Here is a 13838-nt window from a genome sequence, read left to right as displayed (position 1 = left end):
CCATCAAGATACTTAGACCACCAGTACTTAAACATCACATGACTTAAACATAAACAAGAATATCCATTATATTACACCACAGTACTTAGAACATCCATCAAAACACACCAAAAGAAACTTAGAATATCCATTACATAACATATTCATTGTTGAATTCCACAAACACCTAAAAGAGACAAACAAAATGCAAATGTCCTAAATGATGATCTAAGTGGATCCAGGTGTCCTCCGAGAAAGCTGATATTGGTCGAGATCCTCCTCTTCAGTTTCTTCATCATCTTCAGCAGCTTCTACAACTGGTGCCTTGCCTTTGTCTGATGTGGAAGGGCCATGAGGAGTCACAGGAGTTGATGGATTCGGATCTGGAACAGATGAACTTGGATCAGTGGTTCGAGGTTCTTTGACATGTGAGACTTCCTCAACCACAGGTGGAGGAAAAAGAAGATTCTTTTTGTCAAGAAAGGCAGTTTGTTGCTCAGAAGACATGGTGAGCATTAGGCCATGTTCTAGAAGAAGAACATGCTGTTTGAGTTCATTAAGAAGCTCAATTACTTCATTACTTGAAGATGAAGATGCTTTAGTGGCAGACCTCCTAGGGTGAATAGGAGTGAGTGAAATGGGAGAAGGATCATGTACAGTCTTAGACCTCTGTTCACTAGATTGTGCCCCCTTATATGCCCACAAATTATCCTTATAAACAAGATTTTTCCTTTCAAAATATGCCTTGGTAAAGACATAAGAAGATGCTTCTTTTGGACAAACACCTAGAGTTGGAACTTTGTAAAACTCAAAAATCTTTTGAAGAAACTTGCCATAAGACAATTTTCTGCAAGAATCAGTGGTGTAACGAAGTAAAAACTTGCACATGACAAACCCAAAATCAATGCGAATTTTTTCTCGAAAACAATAAAACAGATACAACTCCATTTTATTTGCATCAGTTCTGTGTCCATCAGTGGGTACAAGTAGGTTTGAAATGATTGAAAAGGCAATAAGATTCACCGGAGCAAGATCATTTAGTTTAGCATCAGTGGGTGAGGAAAAACTTCTTTTGAAATAAGTTAACATTTTTGTCCCATCAAAATGATTAGCAGTAGTAGGGAGCTCTTCATATGAAAAGAAATTAGCAACTTTATCTTTGCATAAACGTTCAATGGTAGTATTTAAAATTGAATTCACAGTATCAGAATCAAAGAGTATGTCTACCCCATTTACCCTGGACATGATCTCAGTTTCATCCGTGCCTTTCCTAAGATTTGCAAAAAATTGATGCAGCATTTCAGGATAGTAGACATTGGGCATAGAGATCAGATGAGACCATTTTTGAAAAGCAAATAGACTCAGAATGGAATCTAAACCTATGGAGCGAAATTCAGAGGGGTTTACAGTTCGTTGAGGAATGATACCCTTCTGGGATATCCAGGAGTATTTTTCTTTCGCCGCATCATCAAAGAAAGTAGGGAGAGTGGCTGATTTTGGAGGCGGTTGAGAAGATGTTCCCTGACCAGATTCAGGCTGAGATGAGGGTTGTGGTGTAGGCCGTGACATCTGACCCTTGATAGCTCCCCTTTTGAAGCGTTTGGATGTCCGTTTGACAGTAGGAAGATCCTCATCTTCATCCCTGAGTGGATGCTTGCGTCCGGCAGTAACTTTTCCTCCTCTAAGATTCACCATTGTGTGAAATGTATGGAATGCAGGATGCAAATGATGCACACAGTAGTAAGGAAGTGAATCGCACAGAAATTTTTGGACAAAAAAGGGTTTGAACAAGATTTATCAGAGCGGTTATAAGAATGTAGGGTTTAGAGGAAAATTTGGGAATTTGTGAAATGATAGATGATTCTGTGAAATGATCAGGAAAAATGACTCGCAATTGATCAGGAACTGTTTTGGTTGAGTCAATTTTGAAATGAGGGTCTCAGAATGATGTGAATTTGAGAGTGAGAGATGAGAGGGTTTTCGTCCGGGAGGAAATAGAATAGGAAAAGTCTGAAGCAAATGAGAAAGAAAGTAGTTTTAAAAAATGATCCGTTGCACTGTCGGACGGCCGAACGAAGTTGTGCGTCCGACAGTTGCGTCCGAACAGGCGCAATCTGAAAAATGGCTGAAGAACATCATCGGACGTCCGTTCATCCTCTTTCGGACGTCCGAAGGCAATGAAAAATTTATGATGATTTTTCGAACATTCCTAATTTTGATCTTAGATGAATGAATTGATCTAATGGCAAAGCTTTTGTAAAAATATCAGCAAATTGATCTTTAGAACAAACATAATTTACACAAATTTCACCTTTTTGAACAAGATCACGAATAAAGTGGTGTTTTATTTCAATATGCTTTGTCCTAGAATGCTGAATAGGATTTTTGGTCAAATTTATAGCACTAGTATTATCACAGAATACAGGCATGCAGTCATACAACAATCCATAGTCATTCAGGGTATGCTTCATCCATAAAAGTTGAGCACAACATGCACTAGCGGCAATATATTCCGCTTCGGTTGTAGACAATGAGATTGCATTTTGTTTCTTGCTAAACCAAGAGACTAAACAATTTCCAAGAAAGTGACAAGATCCACTAGTACTCTTTCTATCTACACGACACCCTCCAAAATCAGTATCCGAATAATCATATAGTGCAAACTCACTGGATTTAGCATACCAAAGACTATAGTCTAATGTACCTTTCAAATACCTAAAAATTCTTTTTACAGCATTCAAATGTGATTCTTTTGGACACGATTGAAATCTAGCACATAAGCAAACAGCAAACATGATATCCGGTCTACTTGCAGTTAAATAGAGTAAGTTTCCGATCATACCTCTATAATGCTTTTCATCCACATGATTACCTTCTTCATCTTTGTCAAGCTTTGTAGAAGTGCACATTGGAGTTCCAACTTGCTTTGAGTCCTCCATGCCAAACCTTTTCAGTAATTCCTTGGTATACTTTGATTGATTTATAAAAATTCCCTCAAGAGCTTGATGTATTTGAAGTCCAAGGAAGAAATTTAATTCTCCCATCATACTCATTTCAAATTCATTTTGCATAGTGGTGGAAAATTCCTTACATAGATACTCATTAGTAGCACCAAAAATAATATCATCAACATATATTTGCACAATAAGAAGGTCATTCAACACATGCTTAGTAAACAGTGTGGTGTCCACAATACCTCTTTTGAAACCTTTTTCAATCAAGAACCCACTTAATCTTTCATACCAAGCTCTTGGAGCCTGCTTTAAACCATATAAAGCTTTAGAAAGTTTAAACACATGACTTGGAAATTTTGTATTTTCAAAACCGGGGGGTTGATCCACATACACTTCTTGATCAATAAAACCATTTAAAAAGGCACTTTTAACATCCATTTGAAACAATTTGAAACCTTTGAAGCAAGCAAAAGCAAGAAGCATTCTAATAGATTCTAATCTTGCTACGGGAGCAAATGTTTCATCAAAATCAATGCCTTCTTCTTGTGCATATCCTTTAGCAACTAATCTGGCTTTATTTCTTACAACAACACCTTTATCATCCAACTTATTTCTAAAAATCCACTTTGTGCCAATGATAGGTTGATTTTGAGGTCTATCAACAAGTGTCCAAACTTCATTTCTCTCAAATTGATTAAGTTCCTCTTGCATTGCCAAAATCCAGTTTTCATCCTTTAAAGCATCATTGACATTTTTGGGTTCAAAAAGAGAAACTAAAGCAAAATTGTCAATCAATTTTCTAGATGAGGAACGAGTGTTTACCTTCTCGGATGGATCACCAATTATAAGCTCTTTTGGATGATTTTGGCTGAATTTCCAAGCCTTGGGAAGATCTTTGAGTGGATCATCATTTTTGTCTTCATCTTCCACTTCTTGATCATTATGAACTTCATTTTCCATTTCAGTTGCTGCTGGTTTAGAACTTCCTTCATTTCCAATTGATAGCTTTTCCATTCCTTCTCGAACACCTACATCATCATCCTCACACAAACTTTTGGAATTATCATCATTGGCTTCATCAAATGTTATATGTATAGCTTCTTCAATCACAAGTGTTCTTCTATTAAAAACTCTATATCCTCTTTTATTCTCACAATACCCCAAAAATATTCCTTCATCAGATTTTTTGTCAAACTTACCAAGATGTTCCTTTAGATTCAAAATAAAACATTTACAACCAAATGTTTTGAAATAACCAACCGTAGGTTTCTTATCAAAAATCAGTTCATAAGAAGTTTTCTACAAAATAGGTCTCACGAGGATTTTGTTCATCACATAACATGCGGTGTTTACCGCTTCAGCCCAAAGATATTTAGGCAACCTACATTCATTCAACATAGTTCTAGCAGCCTCTTGGAGAGTCCTATTTTTCCTTTCTACAACACCATTTTGCTGTGGAGTTCTTGCAATAGAAAACTCATGTGTTACACCATTATGATCATAAAATTCTGGAAAACCACAATACTTGAATTCCGTCCCATTATCACTTCTAATCCTAACAATTTTTAACCCAAGCAGATTTTGCACTTTAGCAAACATTGAAGTAAAATTCTTGAAGGCATCATCTTTATGAGCAAGAAATATCACCCAAGTGTATCTAGAATAATCATCAACAATTACAAAACAATATTTCTTACCTCCCAAGCTAGTGATTTGAGTGGGACCAAATAAATCAAGATGCAAGAGTTCCAAAGGTTTTGAAGTAGATACACACATTTTTTGTTTAAAAGAAATTTTAGTTTGCTTCCCAAATTGACATGCATCACATATTTTGTCCTTATCAAAACTAATTTTTGGCAAGCCTCTAACCAACTCCTTTTTCGAAATTTTCTTTAGTAAATCCATGTTAAAATGACAAAGTCTTCTATGCCACAACCAAAGATCTTCATTTGAAGCTTTAAGACATTTTAAGTTAGAAGAATCAACTTTATCAAGAATCACAATATATATGTCATTAAACCTCTTACCTTTGAACACAACATTATATTTGGAATCAAGTACAATGCATTCATGCTTTTTAAACAACACATACAAGTCTTTATCACACAATTGACTAACACTAAGCAAGTTATAACCTAAGTTATCAACCAAGAGCACATTATGAACAAAAGTTTCACCATCCTTACCAACATCACCTATTCCAATTGTCTTAGCTTTCACATCATCACCAAATGTTACCTTTCCACTTGATTTTGATTTCAGCTTTATGAACAAGGAAGGATCACCGGTCATGTGCCTTGAGCAGCCGCTATCAATGAACCATTTGGACTTGTTTGAGCATTTTTCCTGAAAAGAAAAGGTGTTTGGTACCCTTTTTAATTTTTGGGTCCATAATAGTTAGCATTGTATCTAACTAACCACATGCACTTCATCCCTTTGTTCAGATTTCTTTTCACATAGCAATTACCTTTCAAATGCCCTCTTTGACAATAAAAACCACACATAATGGAAGAGTCCTTAACATGTACTGGTTTGATATATCTCAATCCACCTCTTCTATATGTTGTGAAATCATGTGCAATTTTGTTGTGTGCAAATGTTCTTTGAAAAATAGTAGGATGGGTAAATAACATGTTCCTTTTGCTAAACTCCTGCTTTCTTGCTTTCAAAGTCTCATCCAAGTTGTCCATTCTTTTTTTCAAATCACCCTGTCTTTCCTTCAGCATTTCACAAATATTTGCCTTTCTATCAAGTTCATCTTGAATATTACATCCGGCTCTCACTAGACTTTCATTGTCGGTCTTTAGTTGTTTATTTTGTTGAAAAAGACTTGCATTTTCTTGAATGAGAAAAGCCATTTTCTGTTTTAACTGCTTGTTTTTATCATAGGATTCCTTCAAGGCATTATGCAGTTTTTCAACAAAAGATTCAAGATCATCATCTTCATCATTATCACTTTCAGATTGAGAGTGTGTGGAAGTTACCTCATTATTTCCAATAGCCATGAAGGCCATTTGAGCTGATTCTTCCTCTTCTTCAACTTCCCCTTCGGAGTTGCATTCATTCCAAGTAATCTGAAAGTTGTTGAATCTTGGCTTCCGATCAGCTTTTCCATCTTTCATCTTCTTCATGGGGCATTCGTTTGCATAGTGTCCAGGCTGTCCACATTCGAAGCATTTGTCCAACTGTTTTTTGTTGAAATCTTGTTTTCCTTTGTACTTTGTGATAGATGGCTGATTCTGGAAATGATTGCTAGGTCCCCCCCTTCTAAACTTTCTTTTATTCAAGATTCTCTTGAAGCCTCTGGTGATGAGAGCAAGATCATTATCATCACCATCTGAGTCTTCATCATCCAAGTGAGCTGTATCATCTTCACCTTGAGTAGTTTTTAGAGCAATGTTTCTCTTTGCTCTAGCATCCTCTTCCTCCTGCACTTTCGATTTCAGTTTCAACTCATAAGAGGTTAGTGAGTTAATGATAGATTCAATAGGCACAGAACTTAAATCCTTGGCCTCCTCTATTGCAGTCACTTTATTTTCCCATTCTTTGCCCAAGGCATTGAGAATTTTCCTGTTCTTCTCTCCCAAGGTGTACTCTTTGCCCAACGCCTCGAGATCTTTGATCAAGTCAGTGAACCTGTAATACATTTTGTCAATATCCTCAAGAGGTTCAATTTTAAATGATTCATATTTCGTGACCAAGATGGCTTTTTTTTGTTCTTTCACATTGTCACCACCCTCATGGATTTCTCTTAGTTTATCCCACATTTCTTTAGCCGATTTGCAGCCTTTTACTCTGATTGATTCATTTGAATCTAGGGCACTATAAATAACATTCATGGCCTTGGCATTCAATGTGAGGTTAGTCCTATCTTGAGCATTCATTTCAACTCTTGTTTTTGGCCGAAGCAACCCTGTATCTGCATCAAGAAAGTTAGCTTCATGCGGTCCTTCACTCACAATAAACCATAGTTCAATATCAATAGATTGCAAAAAGATAATCATCCGTTCTTTCCAGCTAACATAGTTAGAGCCACTGAACATGGGAGGCCTAGTAACAGATTGCCCCTCAACAAACATAGCATGACTGGTTGTCATCTTTACTCCAAGCCGTTAGAGCTTAATCTCAAGGAGACCAAGCTCTGATACCAATTGTAAGTCCCAAAGACAACCAAGAGGGGGGTGAATTGGGTTGATTAAAATCCTAACCAAATTTATGCACTTTTTCTTTAATAAAAATTACCTTCTTTTCTAGTAATGATTAACCAAGTAGATTAGAAGACAGGAGCAATATTGATCAGAAAAACAAGTATAGAAAAGCAATGAGAATTTTATTAAACAGAAAAGTAAAATAGGGAATCAAACCAGGTGTCTACCAAGCTATCCTCAAACTTGAAGACCAAACACTAGGAAGAGCAACTTCTCTTTGATGAAAGAAGATCAACTAGATGTACAATGGAGGGAGCACTTCCTCCTTGCCCTAAGCCTCACTTAGTCAAGCTAAGAAATTTTACAATCACTCAGAAAACCCTCAACAAAGCTACACTAAAGATCCTTTCAACCACAAAAGAAATGCTCAACAGAAATTCACACCACTTTAATACAAATCTGCTTTGGAGACTATTTCCTAGCTAAAATATCTCTTGAGAACTTGTAAACAAAGTGTGCAAAAGTTTTTTACTTGGTTCAGACCAGTTTGATTTTAAAGGGATCCAGAAATGGGCTTCATCAATGCTTCCAACGGATAGAAGGCAGCTGAAGAGTCAACTAGCCGTTGGGGCTGTCGGACGTCCGACGATCGAATCATCGTCCGAACCAATCGTCCGATGATAGCCAAGTTGAGGTTCGGACGTCCGATAAGTTTTTTTGTCGTCCGACAGCACAGCGTCCGACCTTGGGCCGAGAGATAGCAAGTTATCTTGGAATTTTTCGGACGTCCGATGCGGTTGATGAGCGTCCGATGGCAAGCGTCCGATCCTTCCGGACGTCCGATGCTTCCATGTGAGCGTCCGACGGTGCTTCCTTCCTGATGTTCTTTATCTTTTCGGACGTCCGACAGCTTCCTTTCGGCCGTCCGACCTGATTGTCCTGTTTTTGCTTCTCATTTTGGTTGTTTTGCATTTCATGACATATTTGAACCTGATTCTTGGATGGACAAAAAACACTTGTATTTGAAGAAGGTTAGACAAATATTTCAAAGTACCAAGAATGACAAACTAGACATACTTAAAAGACAATATCTTTGATCGAAACAAAACAATGACTAAATTCATTCATATTATTCCAATCTTGTTTGCCACATCCAAAGCAACGTAGTCAGGAGATAAATGAACATATGCTTTCTTTGTTCCAACAGATCTGATCAAGGTGTTCACTTTCTTGGTCTGTATAAACAAACTTTTGTGATCATCAAAACCAAGAATAACATGATTAGACAAGCCTAAAAGGAAGAGCATGAGGGTCCAGATGCTACATACTACGACAGAAGATAAAAAAAAAAGGCAAATTGGCATTACTGACTTGGAATAAAAAGCTGCACAGCAATGGAAAAAAAGAAATTTAGAGAATCAAGCAAGAAATTAAGGGTCATACACTTGATAGAAGATTAGAACTAGAAAGACTAAAACAATAGCTGGGGAGAGCTTACAAGTTGAAGAAATGTAATGGAGCCAAAAAATCAGAATAAAATGGTTGAAAGAGGGAGACAAGAATTCTTCATATTTCCATGCTAGTGTGGCAACAAGAAGAAGAATAGTATATTTGCATTACGAATGGGAGCTGGTGTCAATCTGAGCAAGAAATTGAAGATGAGATTACAAGCTACTTCAAAAAGATCTTTACCACTTCAAATCCTTTGGGAGAAGAAAAATTTTGAGAAAAATTCCACAGATCATTTCTGCATAGATGAACAAGAGACTAACCAGATCATATCCGAAATGGAGATAAGGAAAACATTTTTGATACATTCCTCGATCAACACGTTTCGAGACACGTAGCACGTTTGCCCAAGGATCTAGCGAGGTTGTCCAACGCTTGGATTGCGGAACCTAGAATCAAACGGACGACACGATTTGATTTAGGTGGTAGACGACACTCCGATGAAGGTGAGTACTCCAGGGGAATAGGTCGGATGAACAATCGAGGACAGGACGCAAGATTGCTCAATAACCCTTGCCAAAGCAAGTTAAAGGCTCGAATTCTCTAGAAAGAAAACGAAAGTACTAAGAATTTTATTCATAAAACTTGTGTCTTTAACCTTACAAAGCTAGTCTATTTATAGGCTAAAGATAACACGAAAAAACCCTAAAGAAACCCTAATAGGGAAGTCGGCCATCTTGTCTCCAAGATGGGCCGGCCCATGCCTTCCACTAAGCGACTAGTCCAACTAAATAAGTAACAAAGACTAAGGCCCTACTCTGCCGACTCACGAAAAGGCCCACTTGATTCTTCATGGGCTTGGATCAAGGTGCAAGTTACTTGATTATCTCTCTCTAAGCCTTCAATATCTTTGTGAACTCCATGTTGGTCTTGGATGACTCGAACCAGGGTTTGGAGAGATTCTTTGAAGAGCTTGGCCCGTGCACGTGTGACTGGGCCCAATGGGACTCGGACTGGGTCATTGTGTGGGCCGAGGCTTGTGCACACATCAGTCCCCTCCTTTTGAGAAGGATTTGCAAACCGTGGGAGAATCAGCAGAGAAACCGTCAACGGTAACCTGTCAGACCAACTTTTTCAATTTTTAACGATTTTCATAGTTTTTGAGTTATTTTCTATTTTGTTGCATCCAATTGGCTCTTGTAAGCCTATTAAAGCACATCTAGCATGTTTAGGTCAATTAATTATGTCTTGTTGGCCTTTCAAGTCAATTAGGAAGCTTATCTTTTCCAAGTAAGTTTTGGTTTATGCTTTGTAAGCCTATAAGAGGCTTTCTTATTCAATAAATAAGGGAGACTTTGATGATTTCAGAAATAGAGCGAGAGTTATCTCCAACTTCTTCGTGAGCAACCTTGAGTATCTTTAGAGGATCTAAAGTGTTCGTTTCGACTTTATCAATCAAGGAACGTGCTTGACTATGGTGTCTTCTACCGTTCTAAATTATCTCAAGCTGCCCTTGATTGTTTACAGTCTGCCAACCAAACTCAATACCTTGTCTTGGGCTTGTGGTTCATGTTCTTGATTCGTCTTGGCGTATCTAGTTCGTATCAGAATGTTGCCTTGAGGTTTTTTCATTTGGGCAAACTTTTGAAAGCTCTAAATGAAACACTCATTTCTTTGATTCCTAAAGTTGAATATCCAGTCTCAATGTCTCAATATAGGTCCATCAATCTTTATAATGTGGTTTGTAAGATCATAGCTAAAATATTAGTTAATAGATTGAAGCCTTTGTTAGGTAAGTGCATTTGTCTTAATCAATTAGCTTTTGTGCTTGGGAGACAAATAATTGACAATCTGTTCATGACTGATGAACATATTTACTATCTGAACAATAGGAGAACGGCAAAGATGCATATGTTGCTATTAAACTTGATATTTCTAAAGCCTACAATAGGGTGGAGTGGAGTTTTCCAACTAAGATTATGCAAAAAGTAGGCTTCTGTTATAAGTGGATTAATTGGGTTGCGGAATGTATCACAACTGTTACTTATAGTGTTGGCATAAATGGGGATAAAAAAGGATTCTTTAGGCCTACTAGAGGGATAAGACCGGGATTCTCTTTTCCCATATCTTTTCTTAGTATGTTCTGAAGGTTTCACCAGCTTGTTGAATCTAGCTAAGGAAAGGCAGCAAATATCTGGCGTGCAAATTAGTAAAAAAGGACCAATCTTGACACACTTATTTTTTGCAGATGATTCATTAATTTTTGTAAAGCAAGTGTATAGGAGGCAAAAGTTGTGATGCAAGTGATTGGTGACTATGGAAGAACATCATGCCAAGTGCTAAATGCTGATAAGTCTTCAACATTCTTTAGCAAAAACACTCAGGAGGAACTAAAACTACAAGTCCTACAGATTATGGCAGGAATGAAACATGTCAAAAAGAGTCAATACTTTGGGTTGCCCATGGTAATTGGAAGATCAATGATTGCAGTATTCAATTACATCAGAGAGAAAATCACAAAAAGGATGCACAATTGGAAGAAAAAACTGCTCAGTCCAACATGAAAGGAAGTGTTAGTTAAGTTAGTATTTTTGGCTATGCCATCGTGTGTAATGAATTGCTGTAAATTATCAAAAGGACTGTGCAAGGAGGTAAGTAGTGATATGATAAAATTTTGGTGGGGTAAGGATGAACAAGGAAGAAAAATACATTAGGGGAGCTGGACGAAGCTGACAAAGATGAAAGGAAAAGGTGGACTTTAGAGATCTGGAAAGTTTCAATGATGCAATGCTAGCAAAACAGCTCTGGAGAATGGTTTCACAACCAAATTTATTGGTAAGTAGAACTTTGAAAGCAAGATGCTTCGGAGGCACATCAATATGGAAAATGGACTATAAACTTTTAGATTCACGGATGTGGAGAAGCTTACTGAGCTCAAGATATATTCCAGAATCTGGGATAAGGAAAAGGATTGAAGATGGGAAAACTATTAATATATGGGAAGATAGATGGCTACCAGAGGGTAGAGATGGAAAAGTTAAGACACCAAAGCCAAAAAATTGTAGGGTACAAATGGTGAGCGAACTGATAAAAGAAGGAGAGTGGGATAAGGAGCTATTGGATGAGTTAAATGCAAGAGAGGGATAGGAAGGAGATCATGACAATCCTCATCACTTCAACAAGTGGAAGAGATAGGATGTACTGGATTGGAAATGAAAGAGGAACTTATAGTGTGAATTCTGTTTATATGTGGGCAAAGTAGCTGCAATAGAAAGAAAAAAAAGAGGATTATGAGGAGTCAAGTTAGAGCAAGAATGTGCAGGGGTCAAAAGTATGGAAAGCTTTATGAGGGCTCAATATGAAGTAGAAGTTAAAGAACTTCATATGGAAATGCTCAAGGAGTAGTACCAGTAAATGCGGTAGTGATGAACAGAACTAGAAAAGGGAATCCCATGTGCAACAGATGTGGAGAAGTAGTGGATACTTTAGAACATATGCTATTGTGGACGCCTTTATAGTCTAGTATTAAAATTGTACAAGTGGTGTGGGAATTAATAAAATATAGAAGAAGAAGCCAGAGCAAAACTTGTCAACTAATACAGCCAAAAACTTATGGGTCCACCGGCTGATCAGTAAAGAAGAGTACTAGTTTCAAATGATGTACCTTGGGGACATCAAAAGCATCTGAGATGCAATTGATGGATTCTTCTTGACACATTCCGAGACTTCACCTGATGAAAAATAGATCAGTTTACTCCGTGTAGGCTTATCAAGAATGAACAACGAGATGAATTGACTCAATTTTCTCTGACTTCCAGCATGATCCTAAGCTTCACGATCTTTTATTGTAAAACTCCAATTTAATATCAATTTCAAGTTCGAGGCTAATTGAGCTCGAGAAAAAAAAATAAGTGGTTATTATTTTATTTATTAAAATAATAATAAAATAGCCATTTATAACATAAATGAATAGTCATTTATAACAAGTCATTGGTAAAATAGTTAATTATAAAAAAGTCATTTATAACATCAATTTGTTAAAATATATTCATTTATAACTTCGAGTTTCGAATGTTTTATGTTACCTAGGAAGTTTTAGAAAATAACATCAACTTTAACTTGATAGTCCTTTATGGTCATGGTCAAATTAGTTCGCAAATTAGATTATATTATAGGAAAATAATAGAGAGTCGATGTAGTTGTTAGAATAAAATGCCATTATAGTAATAGAAGTAAATAACCCCAAATTATCATATGATCTAATGGACCAAATGAACTCTTCAAAAATTAGAGGTGGTTATTTATCTTCGGATGAGTAATCTTGTTGTCAAACGTTTGGTTAGTTTTACATTAGATGTTTAGTTTAACAAAAAAACCAAGTTCCTTGTATTTCGTCAAGAGTAGGATGAGATGTATTTACTTACTTATAGACCAAAATTGCTTTTGGCAGATCTACTATTAATTCTATCAATAATAGGGGTAAATTAGTCCAAAAAAGTAAAGTTTAATTGTCATGGCCAAAGTATTCCAACACATAAATTTTTTATTCGTAGGAGCGGGTTTCCAACACTTATTGGATTGTCAAATTATCCCAAATAATATTTCGCTTGCATCATAAGCATATTTCCCAATTCACCATTTTATATTCCCAACTACTTTTTATATCATATATATCACATCAAAAAAAGTGCTACAGTAATTATTCCAAATAATACTCTATCCAAACATACATTATTTATTTCTTTAACATGGGTAAACGCATAAAAAGTTTAGTTTTGTTAGTTGTATGACCACATCGGTCCAAAACCATGGTATATGATTAACATAGATTAGTCCAAAACTTAATTTTTTTCATTCATTTTTTATTACATATATTAATATTAAATTTACAAAAAACATATAGATTTAATGAAAAGGTTATCATTTATAGGGTTGCAAAACGAGTTGAATCGCCTCAATTTTCTCGACTTCCAACACGATCCCGAGCTCCACGAGTTTTCATTGTAAAACTAGAGTTCAACATCGATCTCGAGTTCGAGCCTAGTTGAGCTCGAGAAAAATAATAACAAGTAGTTATTATTTTATTTGTTAAAATCAGAATAAAATAGTGATTTACAACATAAATGAATAGTCATTTATAAAAGAAGAATAAAATAGTCATTTATAACATCAATTTGTTAAAAAATATTCATTTATAACTTCAAGTATCGAATGTTTTATGTTATCTAGGAAGTTTTAGAAAATAACATCAAATTTAGCTTGATAGTCATTTATAGTTATGGCGAAATTAGTTCACAAATTAGATTAT

Source organism: Coffea arabica, chromosome 8c (genome assembly GCF_036785885.1).
Source record: "Coffea arabica cultivar ET-39 chromosome 8c, Coffea Arabica ET-39 HiFi, whole genome shotgun sequence".
Taxonomy (NCBI): Eukaryota; Viridiplantae; Streptophyta; class Magnoliopsida; order Gentianales; family Rubiaceae; genus Coffea; species Coffea arabica.
This window is presented reverse-complemented; position numbering follows the sequence as displayed.